Source organism: Myotis myotis, unplaced genomic scaffold, assembly GCF_014108235.1.
Source record: "Myotis myotis isolate mMyoMyo1 unplaced genomic scaffold, mMyoMyo1.p scaffold_m19_p_8, whole genome shotgun sequence".
NCBI classification, from domain to species: Eukaryota; Metazoa; Chordata; class Mammalia; order Chiroptera; family Vespertilionidae; genus Myotis; species Myotis myotis.
In genome coordinates, this window is record NW_023416390.1 from 65109880 (window position 1) to 65129818 (window position 19939).

Below are 19939 nucleotides of genomic sequence, written 5' to 3' on the forward strand. Positions count from 1 at the left end.
GATAAGCTAGAATAATGTTTATGGATTATATGTTTTGTAAGCTTTGGTATCCTCCTAAGTAAACTCTGCAGGTAATCAATAAAATACTTGTGGCAAACAACAACAAACCAACCAACCAAATTTAGGTTATATTACAAAACGAAAATTTAGCCTAGACCTCCTATATAACTAGAAACATGCCCTCAATGTCTCAGAATTAAAAATTTTTGTCCCTAACTTAATAGGGGGAAAAAGCTCTCTAGCATCATTTTCTCTGTTTAAATACAAAGCCAACGTTTTTTAAAAGAAAAAGTGACAAACCATTTCCCTCAAGAGCATGAACATACTAACATAACTTCTAAAAATAACAATGTATAGGCTGTTAGCATTTTAGTTTTGAAAATTCTTATAAATGGGTCCAGAAATACTTTGCAATGAAAATAATATATTCACACACACATACCCTTTAGATTTTTTTCTGAAAAAGAAATGTCTAATAAACAGAGGTAAATATCTGAGTCTCTGCTACACATAATAAGGATGGTGATCTCAATTACTACTTAATCTTTAAAGATAAGTATACTTATTTTCTTTCACCCTATTTTATGCTGCTAAAGATTTCAGGTTTTCCTATTAAGTTAGCATCAATCTTCAGTTTATGACTACAGCTGATCCCCCCCTCCCCTCTCAGGGCCGGTGCTGCTAAATAGCCCGTAAACAGTTATGGGCTTCCCAAATGTCTTCACAAACAGGAAGCTATTCTACCTCTAAAATCTATGGTGGGCTGTGTATCTGCCTCTATGGTCTGCAGCTATGAAATGAAGTCCCAGTGTCCTTTGGCAAGATTCCTATTTCTACTATCTGACTCCAGCTGCCTTTTGCTGTTTATCTCTTACCTCTTGGTCAACCAAAACCAGGCTCAGATACTGCTTCCTCCTTGAAGGAAATTTCCATCCATCTGACACTAAAAGCTCTCTTTGTCTTCTGATTTCCTACGCTAATTATTGCAAATTACTTTATTAATTAATCAGGTACTCACTTATGATCCCTTATTTTTATTTTTTTGTTATTATTTAGGATTTGGCATGTCTGTTTTATTCCTTCAAGTAGATTATCATTTTCCAGCAAGTCCTAGTAAAAGCATTAAATAAATATGTGATGATTTCATTTGTTGGTCTCCCTAGTAATTTTTAATTCTGAGTATAGTATTTTACAATGATTGGGTGAGAAACTCGGCTTTTCTTTTTATTATACTCTATTACTATGAATGATTTAAAAACTGTAGTCTCCCTCTGCTGCATGAATTTTCCCATCTCTTCTGAGGACTTCCATAGCTAACTCTTTTAATGGCTCATAATCCAGGAAATTTGGGTTAACTGAGAGTAACAGTATATTAATTACCATTATTAATAACAACTGAATTAACAAGAATGAACATTTTTTCAATAAATTGGGGTATTTTAATATACTTAGTACAGATGTTATAGGAAACATGATTTAGTGTTTCCTTAGAAAATCTACATTTTTAATAAGAACCAATAACTCTAAATCACACAATACTCCACATCACAAAAGAATTCAATTTATGTATATTACCTTTAATGATTGAAAAATACAAGGTTCTAGATAGATAATAGACATTGCTAAATACCTCCAACATTTGTCCCATTAAGTTGCTAAGACTTCCTTGTTTTTAAATTCACTAATAAGAACATTTATTGATTGCTAAATTCTAAGTAGAATTTAGAATTACTTTCATCCTCACAACAATCCTAAGAAGTGCTATTTTAATCTACATTTTAAAATAAGAAAATTTAGGGTAAGAGAGATTAACCTGCTCAGGGTTTTACAGCTAAAAACTGGCAAAAACTGGCAGACTTGGGTTTCAAACTCATGCAGGCTACAATTGACTGTAGTAATTCTTGAGGCCCCATCCACTAAACTAAAATCTACAGTAGCTCTGGAAGACATACCTAATATATCTTCACATAAATTCCTGCCTTATATCTTTAGCAAGGTTTGCCAGGTTTCCCACGCTAAGGTTGGTCCACTTCTAATTCTCTTCTTCACAAAAAGATGATTTCTAAGTCCCCATTTAGCTCTACATACTTTCTATTATTTCTGTGCAATCCTATCTAATAAAAGAGAAACATGGAAATTGGCGTACGACCGCTACCCTTCCCATTGGCTAATCAGCGAGATATGCAAATTAACTGCCAGCCAAGATGGTGGCTGGCAGCCAGGCAGCTTGAAACTAACATGAGGCTTGCTTGCTTCAGTGACGGAGGACTCCAAATTCCCTGCCTGCCTTGCCGGCCTCTGAGCTTGCAGTTTAGGAAACATTGTAACAAATATAGAAGCTAAACAAAATGCCAGAAACCTGCTTTCACGAGCCGGGATCTCAGAGCAGGAGTTGATACAGAGTTTCGATTATAGAACCGAAACAAACTAGATACCTGCTTTCAAGAGCGGAGGCCTAAGAGCTGGAGCCTCAGAGCTAAAGCTGGCCCAGAATAAAAAAAGAAAAAAGAAAAAAAGGAGCAGTTGGGAGCTTCCGTCACCCGCCAGCCTGAAAACAGCCCTCAGCCCCTCACCCAGACTGGCCAGGCACTCCAGTGGGGACCCCCACCCTGAAGGGTGTGTGACCAGCTGCAAACAGCCATCATCCCCTCACCCAGGCTGGCCAGGCAATCAAGTGGGGACCCCCACCCTGAAGGGTGTGTGACCAGCTGCAAACAGCCATCATCCCCTCACCCAGGCTGGCCAGGCACCCCAGTGGGGATCCCCACCCTGAAGGGTGTGTGACCAGCTGCAAACAACCCTCAGCCCCTCACCCAGGCTGGCCAGGCATCCCAGTGGGGACCCCCACACTGATCCAGGACACCCTTCAGGGCAAACCAGCCGGCCCCCACATGTGCACCAGGCCTCTATCCTATATAGTAAAAGGGTAATATGCCTCCCAGCACTGGGATCAGCGGAGCCGCGAGGCCTCCTGGCACCGGGATCAGCATGACAGGGGGCAGCGCCCAAACCCCCTGATCGCCCTGCGGCTCTGTGTGTGACAGAAGGTGGGGCCACAACCTCCCTATCGGCCCCACTCTGGTCGTGACAGGGGAGGGAGCCCCAACCTCCTGATCAGCCCTGCTCTGTGCCTGATACGGGGGAGCTCCCCAACCCCCTGATCGCCCTGCGGCTCTGTGTGTGACAGGGTGCGGTGCCCCAACCCCCCCCCCCCCCACGGGCCCTGCTCTGTGTGTGACGGGGTAGAGCCATAACCTCCCCATTGGCCCTGCCCTGAGTGTGACAGTGGCAGCGCCCCAACCCCCTGATCGGCCCTGCTCTGTGTGTGACAGGGGGCGGTGCCCCAACTCCCCTATCGGCCCTACTCTGTGAGTGACAGGGGGGAGCTCCCCAACCCCCTGGTTGACCCTCCTCTGTGCGTGACAGGGTACGGAGCCCCAACCCCCCTGATGGGCCCTGCTCTGTGCGTGACAGGGGGTGGCGCCACAACCTCCCTATCGACCCTGCCTTGAGTGTGACAGGGGGCGGTGCCCCAACCCCCCAATCGGCCCTACCCTGAGCGTGACTGAGGGTGGCATCGCAATCTCCCAATCCGCCCTGCTCTGTGCATGACAGGCGGCGGCGCCCCAACTCCCCAATCGGCCCTGCTTTGAGCCCGGCCAGGGGCTGCACCTAGGGATTGGGCCTGCCCTCTGCCACCCAGGAGCAGGCCTAAGCCAGCAGGTCGTTATCTCCCGAGGGGTCCCAGACTGCGAGAGGGCACAGGCAGGGCTGAGGGACCCCCCTTTCCCCCCCGAGTGCACAAATTTTTGTGCACCGGGCCTCTAGTTTACATAATAAGGGCTCTGTGAGACTAAGAGTTACCCTAAAAGCCTCAGTCTTGTTTCTGAATATAATGTTCTATAAGCCTATTCTAATTAAGATTCTTTAAGCATGGTTCAATACTGGGATATAATTTACGGTTTTACCCTTTTTTTTTCAATTTTTAAAAAAATGAAAAACTGCTTTCTTAAAATATTACTGCACTCCTAATTTTAAAATATGGCAGTTTCTATAGGAAGAAAATATGCTTTCTACTTCCCTGAGCTATGGGGACTATATCTAAACATAAACTTTTACAGGTGATTGCTTTTTATAGCATTAGCAGTATACAATTTCATAGCCCTCAAGAACCCATTCATTCTGATCTGATAGGTGACTTTTTAAAAAGAATTCTAATTCACAAATTTCATATATGACTTAATGGAAACATATCATAGTAAGGAAGTATATAAAATAAAACTCTATACAGTATTTTATGTCAACAGAAAACAAATATTCAAAAAATTAAAAATATTTTAGCCTATATTTGCTTTTTTAAAAATTCCAAATTTCTTCCATTTCAAGCTCCAATTATGCACTCCATGCAAGATGTGTTTTTCTCAACTGTTTTTTTTTTTTTATCACAAAGAATAATCTTAATCTGACATATTCAAGCCATTGCTAAGTACCTATTAGGACCATTACTAGGTTTATTCCAGATTACTCTTTTAGTGGACCTTGTAAAACTTTTGGTTTTAATGCAATATGGTATTTTTTGGGATAAACAGCATAAGTCTCTTATTGCATATGCCTAAGTCACTTTCAATATAAAGAACCATTGGTAATTCTAAATCCTGTCCACCAAATTAAGCCTTATCTTTAGTCCTCCTGGAATTTGTCCAGATGATTTGGCTCAGTAAAAAACTATTTTAAAATCCAAAGCACCTGAAGTTCTCTCTATGAAAGTTGACGATAACCAAGTTATTCAAGGTATTACTAATAAATTATATATTAGTAATTATATATTAGTAATTATATATTTTCACTAGAGAAAGAAAAAGAAGCAATCCTTTCTTTCACATTCTTCTCCCCACCAGCATTCTCTAAAAATGTCCATCTGAAGTAGACAGGGAATCTTTCCAGCTGGAATAAGTAATCCATTTGGTTCTGATAGACAATTATTTTAGTTACATCTTTTATTTGGAGAATACCAGTGAGTGATTTGGGGTACACTAATAAGCAACCACTTTAAGAGCTGACCTATCTGAAGACAAAGAATTAAGAACAATACTTTGCCAAAAACAGTACCAGAGCATGCACATTAACATTCTGGCAATAATAAATTCGACCTAAGTCTTCTTATCCAATTGAGTTTGTTGAGCTGTTAGGGTTTAAACCCAGCAAATGGGCTAGGAGTTAATTTATTACTTTAATTCTATATAGTTTATACCAACCTCAAAAATATGGTCCTTGAAAAACCACTGTGAATTGAGAACTCAAGATTGAGAAAATGAGTATGCTGTAGAGAAAAAGCAGGATTGGAAGACTGAAATCATGTCAATATGAAGGATTATGTGAATAGGTTTACATTCAATAAAACCATTTTTTAAGAGAAATAATTTCCACTTATGCTACCATGCACTAGAACTTTTCAAGGACTTCCTCTGTGATAGTGTACAGAAATGTACTGCAAAACTACTATATTTACTATTATTATATTTTATAAAGCTCTTTTACCTTTGGAAATAATAAATGTAAGAGTGACTTTACTCTCTTCCTACCTTTAAATGATGGCATTGTTAGAAGTTTATGACTAGGACGATGTAGATGTTATCTTCCTCATATCTTCTCAGATTCTGCCTCTTGCCTTTCTGAGTCCTAAGTTGTCTATCCTACACATATCTAGCAGTATATACTCTTTTATCTTTTCCATGGCTTACTTAAAAAATATCACTACCATTGACATCACCTCCATTTTCTTTTCTAAAACATCATATTCCTCTTTTTCTTATTAACATCATCAACAGCAATTGCTTAAATTTCCAGAATGCTAGAAATGAAATATTTTTCAATACTAGGAAGTTGTGAGGAGGAAAAAGAAGGGAAGAGAAGAAAAGCAATGATGACAACTACTGTTGATTCTAGTGATCAGGATTATGCTAAAAGTGTAGATGGAATTACTGGGCAAAGAAAGAATTTCAACATCAGAAGGTATGCTTAAATTCCCTCTGAAACATGGTAACCTTGAAGGTTACCATGATTTTATGAATCTATGATTAGGAAGTACAAGACATTTTATGAGCAAACAAGAGAAGAATGCTTTGAAAGAAAGCATTCACAAATCAAACACCAAAGTTGTACTGCCCCATTTTGGAGGCAGACAACAGAAATTCACACACATTTAACATTTAATTTGCTAAAGCAATATGGGAAAAAAGTAGGCATTAGTTGGACCAGCATTTTATTACACAGTACATTTAACTAACTCCCAGGTTGAAACAAACACAAAACACTATAAATTGATGGTGGGGCAACATAAATAATAAAACAAAAATCTTGGGACTGATGATGAAACTCATGCCACCAAATAAAAAATTGCAAAATAAGTGAAATTTAGCTCAACAAAAAAATAGGAGCGTCTTTGTGTATGTGTGTGCGTGCACGAGAGGGAGGGAGGGAGGGGGGAGGGAGGGAGGGAGTGAGGGAGGGAGAGAGAAAGGGGGAGAGAGAGAGAGAGAGAGAGAGAGAGAGAACAAAAATTAGGAAGCCTTAAAGAAGTTTCACATATTCTAAAGTATTTTAATGGTGCTATAATAGAATTTTTGGGCATTTGACATAAAAGACACTAGTATCCCAAAGAAAAACACTATTATAAAAATAGATTTCATGAAGCTATCGTAAAACTATGTCAATGCTAAAAAAAAAAAAAAAACAACCAAAAAACCAGGTCCAGAGTATGAACCATAATGCTCCATTTACATGGTAGTAACAAAGATAATAGGTCTAAAAGCGATTCTGTTGTATTGAACCAAACAAATTATTAGATGTTGTAGGAACTTAAGAAGAAAATAATGAATCAGAACTCAAAAAAAAGTCTTTATAAAAAATGTCCTCAATATAAAAACAGAAGAAAATCATGTAACTTAAATGTTCCATAATATGTAAACACCTGCCTTATAATATTTATGGCATTGATGAGGTAAAACATTATCTTTTTATACAATGCATATTTCAGCCAAAGTGACTTTTCAAACAAAAATAAATAAATAAATAAAAGAAACCCTCCAAAAGGTAGAGTCCTCCTTAATGAAAATAAATCCTGAAAGTATTATCCAAAGCTAACGGAAGAGATATAACTGAAAAAAAAAAAAAAAAAAGCATCAAGTACTTGTATTTTGGAACAATACTTAAAAAGTTATAAATGGAAAAAATGGAGAAAAAACAGCAAAATAAACATTTAAATTCTACCATAATTTCTAACAAAAACAAAAAGATAGTAGGGAGAGGTGTTAGAACTCTGTGCAAGGAGGTGAAGAAATCCCCATATGTCAGCACATTGAAAGAATAAAATGACAAGTAGAGAAAATGCAAATAAAATTACAGAAGAATAGGAATATCGTCCTTAGTGATGTCTGAGAAGGAGGGTAATGTGACTAGAGTATCAAAGCTGCAGCATTTGGGGGAAACACAAGGCTCAGACTTTCTGTAGAATTTTGGTGCAGGCACTCATAAACAGCAAAAGAAACCATATTATGTGAGGAATTCTGTGAGCGAGCAGTAATGCCTGATTTTACAATGTCTGGAAATAGCTATCTTTTACTGAAAGAGAACAATATTTCAAATCCTACCAAGAACAGCAATTCTATGCCAACCTGCCAAATACTGTAATTTTGTTAGAGAAAATAACACATTGACATAAGACTAAAATCCTTATAAACAGAAAAAGATGTCTGTATTACACAAATTACTTCCAGGAGTAAACAAAGACGAGATCATTACTGGCTCGGTAAGATAACTGAAAGATGAAAAAGTGAACTCTGAATATGAGAGACTGCAACCAAAAAGAGCTTCTGAGTTATTCCTGTTTATTAGAGATTTTTCAGGCTTAGAGGACTGTCCTGTCAAGTTTCATTTTTGAGGTTCATAAGAAATAAATAGAATTATCATTTCAGATCTTTCAAAGGTGATAAATCCAAAGCTACACATTTAAACTTGAAATATTTCCAGAAATTTGCTCCATCTTCTCTGTTTACAATGAAATGAAATGACTGTGCAGAAAAATAACTACTTAAATGTTTAAACCAAAACATTATAGGATATTTTGCTCTATATGAGTCATATAAGTCCTAATACCACATATAGGTCCCAATGCTCCTCAATATTAATAAAATATTAAAGGTTCCCTATATTGCTGGCATTTATAATGCTGTGATTTTTCTGATGGCTCAATAGCACTGAGAATACAGCTGGAGATACCACTGCAGATACTAGTACAGATATAATAAAATGCACCTTATGCAAATATATATAATACAAACTTTAACTCAGTACAATAAACTGCAAATCAGTATGTGGAAGTAAAACTTAGTAGATGGGTTCATGGTCAGTAAAAATTAAAAATAAAATATTTAAAAATATCTATTGATTGGATGGTTGCAACTAAGTAATTGAAACAATAAATAAAATGAAATATTCAATTCATTCATAAAAAAATAATAAAAACAAATTATCTTAAAGCAGTCATTATGTTGGCAATACATGCCTCTCTATTGGATTGCATCAGGTAAAATTATTATTTTTATTGATCAAAAGAGGCTAAATATTGATAATTACATACAGTTCAAAATAAAAGAATTATAGTTATTATAGTTAACTCTTTTAATTCCATGAGATAATGCAATGCAAACCAAAAAACAACATATTCAATGCTTAAAAATATGAATTTCAAGTAATACTACATTTCAAAGAACACAGAAAAGGTGAAAGTGAAATAAGTACTATCAGTGATTTCTGTTGCTCCCGTACTATGAAATTAAGAATTAGATTGTTAGTAAATTTAAACATCCTATCTAATAATAGACAAACACGGTAATTAACCATACCTCCGCTACGCTTTCCATTGGCTTAATCAGCAGGATATGCAAATTAACTGCCAACCAAGATGGCAGCCGGCAGCCACTCAGCTGAAGAGAACATGAGGCTTGGTTGCCTCGGCGATGGAGGAAGCCAAGGTTTCCCGCCTGCCGAAGCACGGCTCTGAGCTCCGGATGCAACAATGTTGCAATTATAGAAGCTAAACAAACCCCAGATACCTGCTTTCAGCCAGCCAGCCTCAGAGCTGGAGCCACAACAAAGTTTCAATTACAGAAGGTAAATAAATCCCAGAATAAAAAATAAAAGAAAAAAAGGAGAGACTGTGAGCTTCAGTTGCAGGCTTGGCCTGCCTGAAAACAGTCCTCAGCCCCTCAACCAGACTGGCCAGGCACCCCAGTGGGGACCCACACCCTACAGGGGGTGGGGCCAGCCTGAAAACAGCCCTCAGCCCCTCATCCAGGCTGGCCAGGCACCCCAGTGGGGACCCCCACCCTACAGGGGGTGGGGCCAGCCTGAAAACAGTCCTCAGCCCCTCATCCAGGCTGGCCAGGCACCCCAGTGGGGACCCCCACCCTGAATGGGGTGCAGGCAGCCTGAAAACAGCTCTCAGACCCTCATCCAGGCTGTCCAGGCACCTCAGTGGGGACCTCCACCCTGAAGGGGGTGCGGGCAGCCTAAAAACAGCCATCATCCCCTCACCCAGGCTGGCCAGGCACCCAAGAGGGACCCCCACCCTGATCCGGGTCACCATTCAGGGCAAACCAGCTGGTCCCCACCCATGCACCAGGCCTCTATCCTATATAGTAAAAGGATAATATGCAAACTGACCCTAACAGCAGAAAGGATGGGAATGACTGGTCACTATGACACACACTGACCACCAGGGGGCAGACGCTCAATGCAGGAGTTGCCCTCTGGTGGTCAGTTAGCTCCCACATGGAGCTCAGCCACAAGGCAGGCTGATGGCTGCCAGTCCAGCGGTGGTGGTGGGAGCCTCTCCTGCCTCCTCAGCAGCACTAAAGATGTCCAACTGCAGCTTAGGTCTGCTTCCCGCTGGCAAGTGGACATCCCCTGAGGGCTGCTGGGATGCCAGAGGGATGTCTGATTGCCAGCTTAGGCCCAATCCCCTGGGGAGCAGGCCTTAGCCAGCAGATGGTCATCCCCGGAGGGTTCACAGACTGTGATAGGGCACAGGCCGGGCTGAGGGACCACCTCCCCACCCCCTGCCCTCGAGTGCACAAATTTTTGTGCACTGGGCCTCTAGTATATTATAAAGATTATTAGGTAAAACTCAGCATTATTTTATTCTTCTTGGATGTGCATAGAGAAGATGTATCAAGAGGAAAGTTATAAATGACAGCAAATTTATATTTGGAAGAAAAGCAAAACAACAAAGTCCTTTATGGTATTTACAACCACTTAATATTTTTTGGCCAAAGAATGTATGGTGTGAGTTTCCTCCACCAAATTATTGCTAGTTCATAATTTTTATAAAATGGCTGACTGAAAATAAAGGCAATCTATATTAACTGGCAATTGATCAATTGATCAATCATTCAATCAATCAATCAATGTAATTGAAAATGAACCAGATATCTATATAATAAAAGGCCAATGGCCGTAACAACCAAAATAACCAAATGAACGGTCACCAGGAAGTACATGGAGCACTTCTCGGTCCCTGCCCCGAGGCCCACAGGCTCCTATCACAGCAAGGCTGGTGGCGGATGGGCACGCAGGGTGGCAGGCGGGTGGGCAGTGTGAGGCAGGCACAGTGAGAGGGGCTGGGCCTGATCCGCAGCTGCTGCTGAGGCTGTGGATCAGGCCTAGAGATAGGCCGGGAGAGAGAGACAAGCTGTGATCAGTAGCTGCCATGGAATCTGCGGATCAGGCCCAGAGAGAGAGGTGGGGCCTGATCCACAGCCACAGCGGAGGCTGTGTATGAGGCCCGGAGATAGGCCTGTAGAGAGAGATAGCTGTCAGCGGGCCTTTCTGGATTTCCCAGGAGAGCCAATGACTGCCTAGGAGGCGGAGCTTTTGAAGCTGACTAGCATAGAGATCGACCAATCAGAACCAAATCTGGGTGAACTGCGAGGAGCCAATGGCTGGCTAGGAGGCAGAGCTTTTAATGCAGACTGGCATGGAAACCGAGCAATCAGAACCAAATCTGGGTGAACTGCGAGGAGCCAATGGCTGCCTAGGAGGCAGAGCTTTTGACGCTGACTGGCATAGAAACTCACCAATCGGAACCTAATCTGGGTGAACTTCAAAGGCAGAACCTAAGGTGGGGGTTGAGGAGGGGTTATAAGGGCAACAGCTGTTTGGTGTAAGATGTAAGAAAGCGGTTCAATTTTTTAATAACCGGTTTGGCAGTATAGTGCATATGGCTGGCTATTAGTCCAGATATATGAGTTATGTATTTTTGTCTGCCAAAAGCATCTCCTCCTGCTGAAAAAGGCTCCCCCACCCCATGTAAGCAATCCTGTCCTATATAATCTATCTATACTAATAAAAGGGTATAATGCTAATTAGACCGGGACAACCGTCCATCTTCCGGACTACCGACTTCCTTCAGGACAAAGCCATGGTATTGGGGTCGAGGCAGAAGCAGCTAGGGGTGAGATCAGGCTGGCAGAGGAGAGCAGCTAGGGGGGAGATCAGGCCGGCAGGGTAGGGCAGTTGGGCGATACCAGGCCTGCATGGGAAGGCCATTGGGGGCGACCAGGCCAGCAGGGGAGGGTAGTTGGGGGTGACCAGGCCAGCAGGGGAGGTCAGTCAAGGACTCAACCAGGCCGGCAGGGGAGGGCCATTGGGGGCATTAGGCAGGCAGGCAGGTGAGTGGTTAGGAGCCAGTGGTCCTGGATTGCGAGAGGGATGTCCGACTGCTGGTTTAGGCCCAATCCCTGTGGGCCTAAACCAGCAGTTGGACATTGCCCGAGGAGTCCCAGATTGGAGAGGGTGCAGGCCGGGCTGAGGGACACCCCCACCCCCGGTGCATGAATTTCATGCACAAGGCCTCTAGCTTATGTAATAATAGTTTAGGAGAAATCTTGAGGAAGTCTCAATTATGCCTAATATTAAAATGCATCCAAACAACCAAACATAAAAATGAAAATTAACACAGTATTTAAAATGTTATACACCTAATTATAACATTAGGTACATCATAATTACCTATTTTGATATATCTAATGTTTGGTCAGAATGAACCAACTGGTGAGGCTACACCAGTTGATAGAATACTAAAGAGTGAGACCTCCATGCTTGTTGGGAAATGGCCACTGCTCCAGCTTCTCCACATGGCCCTTCTCTAGGACCCTGTGGCCCACCAAGAGTTCTAACCACTAATGAGATACCATCTAGCAGCACAGGGGGCCTCCAAGACCTGACATCCACTCAGATTGGTTGGTGCCTGGGCCAGACCAATTGTTATGTATTTCCAACCTCTCCTCTGTTTAACACGGGGATAGCAGTGGAAGCTTTGAGTCAGACTGCTCTGCTACTTGGGTAAATCACTGGAGTTGGCTGAAATTTCAACTTCCTTTTTTAAAATGGAGTGTTTTGTTTTTATCAGCATGGGTTTATTTTATGCAGTCAGCTTAATAACACTTAACATTTACTTACTATAAAGGTAATCAAAGAACACATTTTTTATAAACACAACATTTGAAACTGGGATTAACAGATGACAATTGCAGTCTTAACAACAGTGTAAACATTGAAGAAATCTGAATCTGAGGCTTATGGACTTTCTAAAATACTTTCTGAAACACAATTTGACAAACACTGTTTCCACAACAAGCTCTTCCCACAAACAGGCCTTTCTCAGCCTTAACTGTCTAAAGATGACACATTCCCTGTCTGTTTTATAGATTATATGTTTTGGAAGATTTAGATCTCCCAGAAGGTTTTGTTTGTTTTGTTTTTTTAAACCTCACTGGGGGACATGCTTAGAGAGAGGAAGAGAGAGAGAGAGAGTCAGAAAGCCCCCCCATAAGCCTCCTGACTGGGGACTAAACCCGCAATCCAGGTATGTGATCTGACTTGGAATCAGACAGGCAAACAATGCTCAACCAACTGAGTCACTCTGGCCTGACTGTCCCAGAGGGGTTTCATCTCCTCACCCACGTGATGAAAATTTTCCCCTGTGAGACCATCTAATTCTCTTTGCCAACTCTTCCTCTTCTAGGTCCTGTTGTCTCACTACCCAGAGACACTCACTGTTAACATAAAATGAAGTTATTAATAGCTACCAAGTAGGCCTGATTGTGTATTACACAAAATGACATACAATTTTTTTTTATCACATGGAAACATAGTAAATACTACATGAAAAAATAAGCAAAAATGACAGTACTTTACTCACAAATAGGTCATGTTTCAAACATTCATTTTTGAAGTCAGTAGACCGGTAATTAGAATGCATTTCCCCCATAATAGTCATACAAAAGCAGTTACGTATGTCAACAATTTTATAAATTCCCATTTTATCCATAATTTACTGTTTTCACACACACACACACGCACACACACACAAATTAAGCACTCATATATGCTAGGCACTATTTTAAGAATTTAATTTTTAAGTTATTTAGTCTTCAAACAATCTTATGGAATAGTATGTTCTAAACATGCCCACTTTACAAATGAGGAGATCAAGGCAAAGGAGAGGTGGCATTAGCTAGGAAGTGGCAGAGCCAGCCTTAGACCTGGGCAATCCAGCTCAAGGGCCTATGTTCCTAATTACTATCCTATATTGTCTTTGGAGTTATTTGTATCATAAAACATATAAATGTTTATAAAAATCAAAACATTGGGAAGAAATACACAGTAGTTTCTCAACTTGTGATATAAACAAAACTGGTCAAACTGAGCAAAAGGAAGAAGGATACTGAATAACTCACGGAAATACATACAGGCTGAGACAGATTAGATTTGTGGAGAAGAGAGTGGCCTGCCTACTGTCAAAGGCTTTAAGTCCTGCTATCATTGGTTCTTCACCACAGCTAAAGTTCCTGAGTTACTCTTTGTTTTCTTTTTTTTTTTTTAAATATATTTTATTGAGTTTTTACAGAGAGGAAGGGAGAGAGATAGAGAGTTAGAAACATCGATGAGAGAGAAACATCAATCAGCTGCCTCCTGCACATCTCCTACTGGGGATGTGCCTGCAACCCAGGTACATGCCCTTGACCGGAATAGAACCCGGGACCTTTCAGTCCGCAGGCCTACGCTCTATCCACTGAGCCAAACCGGTTTTGGCTACTCTTTGTTTTCTTATTTACATATCGACCATCGGCTTTTACAAAATGTTACTAAAAGGGTGGGAAATGCAGCAGGAAATTGGGGGTGATTGACATGGTTTGATTTTTCCCTCTTCTTTCAGAGTAAGTAATTTTAAAGACAGTCTACAAACAGGCCTTAAGCCAACCGGTATCAGCCTGGGCTCCCCAAAATGAATTCTCCAGAGTGGCCAAGCTCTTACCAGGCACTTTTCCCACAGATCAAGAGAATGGGTGTATTTGTTCTAAGGAGGTTAAACTCAGCTACTGTCTTGACCCCCATCTTCTTTGGACTACACTAGACCTAGGTCTTTTTACCCATGAGGCACCTCTGAGTGCTCTGTGACCATTTGTGGCTTTGAGAAATGGCCTTTTAAATTCAGCTCTTGGTGTATTAAAATGGTATCTGTCTAATGTTCTCAGTATTTTTAAATTGCTCTTTAATATTTTCATTTGAGCATTTTATTACATTTTTACTTTATTACATTTTTATTTTATTCTCTTTATTTTTCTCTATCCCCATTTATCCCCCCTATACCCTCTTCCACCTCCCCCTACAACTCCCACAATCACCACACTGTTGTCTGTGTCCAGAAGTTCTTCCTTTCATATTAATTTTTTTCTCGGTCCCCCCACCCCCTTCAACAGAGTTATGCTCTCTCTCTGAGTCGGTCTCTATTTTGCTTGTTAATTTAATTTGTTCATTAAATTCCACATATGAGTGTAATCATATGGTACTTGTCCTTCTCTGACTGGCTCATTTCATTTAGCATAATACTCTCCAGGTCCACTAATTCAAAAGAATATGTGCACCCCTATGTTTATTGCAGTGTCATTTACAACTAGAGGCCCGGTGCACGAAATTCATGAAGTGGGGGGGGAGGTGGGGGCAGCGGGTGGCCCTCAGCCTGGCCTGTGCCTTCTCGCAATCCAGGACTCCTTGGGTAGGGTCCCTAAGCCTGGCCGGTGATCAGGGCCTCTGGGGGCTCCCCCCGCCCCCACCACTGGTCACCTCCCTCTGTGGGTGACAGGCATGGGGTGCGATCACTTGGCTGGCCTGGGCCACCCTCTGTGGGGTGATTGCTGGCCGGCCCTGCACACCCGCCACAGCATCGCTGGCCAGTGGCCTCGGTTTCCCTCTGTGGGTCGATCGATCGTGGGGCCCCCTGGTAGCCTGGGCCATCCTCTTCGGGGCGATTGTGGAGCCCCCTCCACATCCCCCATCGATTGTCCTGCTGGGCCTCCCTCTTTGGGGCAGTTGATTGCAGCCTCCCTCTGTGGGGCGATCGTGGGGCCCCCAAACCAATCGCATTGCACCCGCCTCGGCTGGCCTGGCACCAGTACATGTCATAGTGTGGTCATCCCGAAGGTCGTCCGGACAGTCATTCTGCTGTCCGGTCGTTCGGTTGATTTGCATATTATGCTTTTAAGTTATTTACAATAGCCAAGATTTAGAAGCAGGTCAAGAGTCCATCAGTAGATAAGTGGATAAAATAGCTATGGTACATTTACACAACGGAATACTACTCAGCCATGAAAAGGAAGGAAATTTTACCCTTTGTGACAGCATGGATGGACCTAGACATTTTACTTTTAGTATCAAGGTGGCTGTTAAGTATTTTATTCACTTATTTGATATATTTAGTGCTCTGAATACTAGTTTCTAGTGTTTTAGAATCTTATTTACTATTTGTTTTCAATTCTTTAGCATTTTTAGGTAGCCCTAAACATTTACATTTGAATATTTTAAGAGTATTAGTTTTATTTTAGATTACAGGTCTCAATACATTTTTTGTTATAATTATATTCAATTTTTAAGTTAAAATGAATTTTTTCCTTACTTCCTGTATTAGGACTTTACTATTTATATTGATTTTAGTATTTTAAAGTTGTGGTTAGAATTTCAATAAAAGGTTGATCATGTAAGTAAGATTCGTTTAATTACATAACTGTTAATTTTTACTAGTATTTGATGACTACTAATTTTAAGCTTGGGGGCACAAAGAAAGGAGAGGGATCTATAACACTATTTTCAGTACCATACAAATGCAAATATATTACCTTTATATCTGTCCACTTACTCTAGACAATTTTTCATAATTAAATAGGGAGGATTACCATGTTTTGGGGGCTTTGGGGTAGCTCTTAGTGGAGTTTCCGAGGAAGCAGACCCTGAGTGAGGCGCACATAATTTACTTAGGAGATTCAGAGTAACTGGCAGAGCAGTGGGAAAGATGATAAGAGAAGGGCAGGCAGCTAATATAGGGTACATTAGTAGGCTAGCTATCACAGAAGACAACTGAAACTTAACCCCATGGGAGACATTGGCAAATGTTGTAAGATACATGTCTCCGAATTGTCTAAGTGAGGGCCAAGTAAGCTGACACCTGTCAGTTACTGCTTAAAGTCTTCCCTCAGTGCTTCCAGCAGCTCAAAGGCAGTCCTAAGGCATAGATGCAGCTGCTGGCCTTCAGAAGGTTGATGTGCACAAAATAGTACAGGGCTATGAGAGCACAGAGATAGAGTACCATATTATCTGTTACATTAGCAAAACCGTGAGGCACCCCCAATCAACACAGTGATCATTCTGGCAAACTACATTTAGCCCTGAAAGTTAGTGAAATTTTGGCAAACCAGTTTTACCTGGAAGCTGAAAGTATGCTAACCACAGCTAAGCATTACTACTAATAAGGTAGTTTTAACTTCTCAATTCAAAATGCTAAAAAAAAAAAAAAAAAGAAGTAGCGTACTAAGACACTAGGAAATACATACAAGCCCCAGGAATAATAACAGCCCATGATTTAACTCTTTTAAGAAATACTCCTCACAGATTCCTATAATGTCCCAAACCATATGAGGGCAAACACCTATCAGAGCAAGGGATGTGAAGCTTCATCCCAAATCATCTGCCTGGCTGTTCGCCTAGCAAATGGCTACATGCCTACTGTAACTTGAAAGCTCATGCTATAAACACACACACACACACACACACACACACACACACAAACTACAGATTAAAGTCATTTGGTGGACCCTCAAATACTTTCTCCAAAAAGACCATACCTCACTGACCTAAGAAAAAATTTTTTTGTTCAGTTTAGAATTTTTCCTTAGCTTTAAAGTCTTTCCTGGTTCCTGTGGGTGTTCACCTGACTCGAATCTTTGGCCTCCTTCCTTTGGAGTGTTCCATACAGCATTTAGGTTTCCTGGCGTCAGCTGATAGGTGCCAAGTAGGAATGCTCCAGCCCAGGTTCTGGCCTCGCCATAATGCTGGAGCTGCTTTGGTCAATGAGATGCCAAGTCTGATAAATTATTATTTCTGGATCTTCATTCTGCTCAATGTCTCATTCTAGACTAGAGCTTATTACACAACTGGACAGCTAAATCAGATAGCCCTGTGGCCAGATGGGGCATCTTTGTTCACATATGCTTTCGAAGTGGGTTGATTAATGAGTAATGATCTTTTTAAAGCTAACCATGTCAGTAAAAAAGCTAAGTATATATCTGCACCAAGACTAATATTTATAGTTGTAATTATCTTTTTGCAGAGAACAGAGAAAAAAGATGGAAAGCAAGTGTGTGTGTGTGTGTGTGTGTGTGTGTGTGTGTGTGTGTGTAAGTGAAGAAATGACAATTCCCCTTAAACTGTGCTATGTAGCTATTTGGGACAATTATACCTATATTTACTACCACTGGATTATACTTCCACAATATAGTTGCCATGTATTGTTCTATTTCTACTGCGGAAAGTAATGCCCCAGAATTTGTCAAGGTGCCTCTGCTACTTCTCTGTGGCTCTGTGATTGTCAGACTTGTGTGGTTTAGTAAATTTTTTATTTATTGATTTGAGAGAGAGAGAGGAAGGGAGAGAGGAAGGGAGGCAGGAAGGGAAAGATGGAGGGAGGGAGGCAGGAAGGAATAGAGGGAGGGAGGGAGGGAGACAGAGAGAGAGAGAGAGAGAGAGAGAGAGAGAGAGAGAGAGAGAGAGAGAGAGAGAGACAGAGAGACTGGCCTAGAATTCCACTTATTTATGCATTTATTCATAGGTTGATTCCTGCATGTGCCCCACCAGATCAACTGGATGGAACCTGCAACCTTCAGACTTACTTTTTTTTTTTTTTTTAAATTGATTTTTAGAGAGAGAGGAAGGGAGAAGGAAAGAGAAGGAGAAACATAAATGTGACATCCAAACATTGATTGGCTGCCTCCTGCATGCCCCCTACCTGGGATGGAGGCTGCAACTCAGGCAAGTGCCCTGACCATCAAAATGGCAACCTTTTGGTGCAGGGGCATGGGACAATGTTCTAACCAACTGAGCCACATCGGCCTGTGCCAGACTTACTTTTAAAGTGTGTACTCATGGGGAGGGTATTTTGGGGTTGGGAAATGAAGGAGAGGTAGCATAAAATGAGAAGGGTAAGATAATCACCTATAAAATATTTTCTTTCTCAAAATGAAGAAGTCTGGTAAAAAAAATAGCACATAAATCAGAAAACACTTAGGAACAAAGAATAAAATCAAATTTTTTATATTTTTAAAGACCAGTTTGCAGTATAAAATTATACTATTAATAACTCTTAGTACAACATTCATTCTATGTACAGTATGACTAATTTCTTTTCATCTCAAATTTTAATAACAAGAATATTAGAAATTCACAGTTGGAAGGATGGGCAATCCCTCAGACCTTGTCTTAATTGTCAAGAAGAGAAGACAGAGCTAAAAGGTTGACTTGCTAAAGGTTATAGTCAGTAATAAAAGGGCTAGGATCCAGAACTCCTCATTTCCTTTCAGATGTCCTTTTCACAAATTATTTCAAAATTTTATTGACATAGTGTTTTTTCAACTTGCAGAGCTTTTCACTTGAGTGCTACAACATTATACCTCCACATAAATAATACTTGTGGGAGGTATTATTAGCATTGCACCAACTCCCAAAATGAACATATTTCAAATCTTTTTTCTAATAATTGAGAAAAGATGCTTGTATATGGCTATCTACTAAGAACAATGTCTTGACTATTCTTAACAATTCCATTAACGTGAAATACCTCTAAATTACTGTAATTATTTTTAAATTTACAACAAGTCACCAATATCAATGATAGAGCTCTTTTCTAAAAGTCATACTTTCTGGCCCTACCGGTTTGGCTCAGTGGTTGGAGCATTGGCCAGCGGACTGAAGGGTTGTGGGTTCGATTCCATACTTCCTACCTCCATTGCAAGCTCAATCCCCACCCAGGATGGGGCATGTGTGTGAGGTGAGGGCACAACCAATAGATGTGTCTTTCTCACATTGGTGTTTCTCTCTGTCTCTATCCTTCCCTCCCACTCTCTCTGAAAATCAGTGGAGAAAATATCCTCGGGTAAGGATTAACAAACAACAACAACCACAAAAAAGAAAAGTCACACTTTCTGAAATTAAGCAAACTGTGGAAAAGGGAGGGAGGAAATGGACATATTGTATCTTTTAAAAAATAATCCCAGCATACTAACCCAAAGTTTTTCTTTTTCTTTTTCTATTATTTGACACTCCTCTCCAAAATTACATATGAGAAAGTATTCTTATAACTGTTAATCAAAGCATACAATTTTTTAAAGTAACAATATAATATTACTTTATTAACAAGTCCCCTGAATACAGAGTGACTTGGACATGGAACAAGTTTAAGGAATTTCCATTCTTCAAAAATCTTGCTCAGAATGAAGGATAACATGGAGATGACAGGTTTCCATAAACTAAGTCTAGATCCACCTGAGAGAAA

The 19939-nt window shown here is 40.8% G+C and overlaps 1 protein-coding gene across 1 annotated transcript in view; it reads right to left on the minus strand.

Annotated features, from left to right (window-relative positions):
* Positions 1–19939, minus strand: part of MBD5 (methyl-CpG binding domain protein 5) — a 409514-nt gene that overhangs the window by 269015 nt on the left and 120560 nt on the right. The window contains exons 4-5 of the mRNA XM_036319644.1: positions 5256–5320; positions 876–976 (exon numbers count right to left, since the gene is read on the minus strand). The gene's annotated coding sequence lies outside the window, so the exon portion shown is untranslated. The remainder of the gene's footprint in view (positions 1–875; positions 977–5255; positions 5321–19939) is intronic.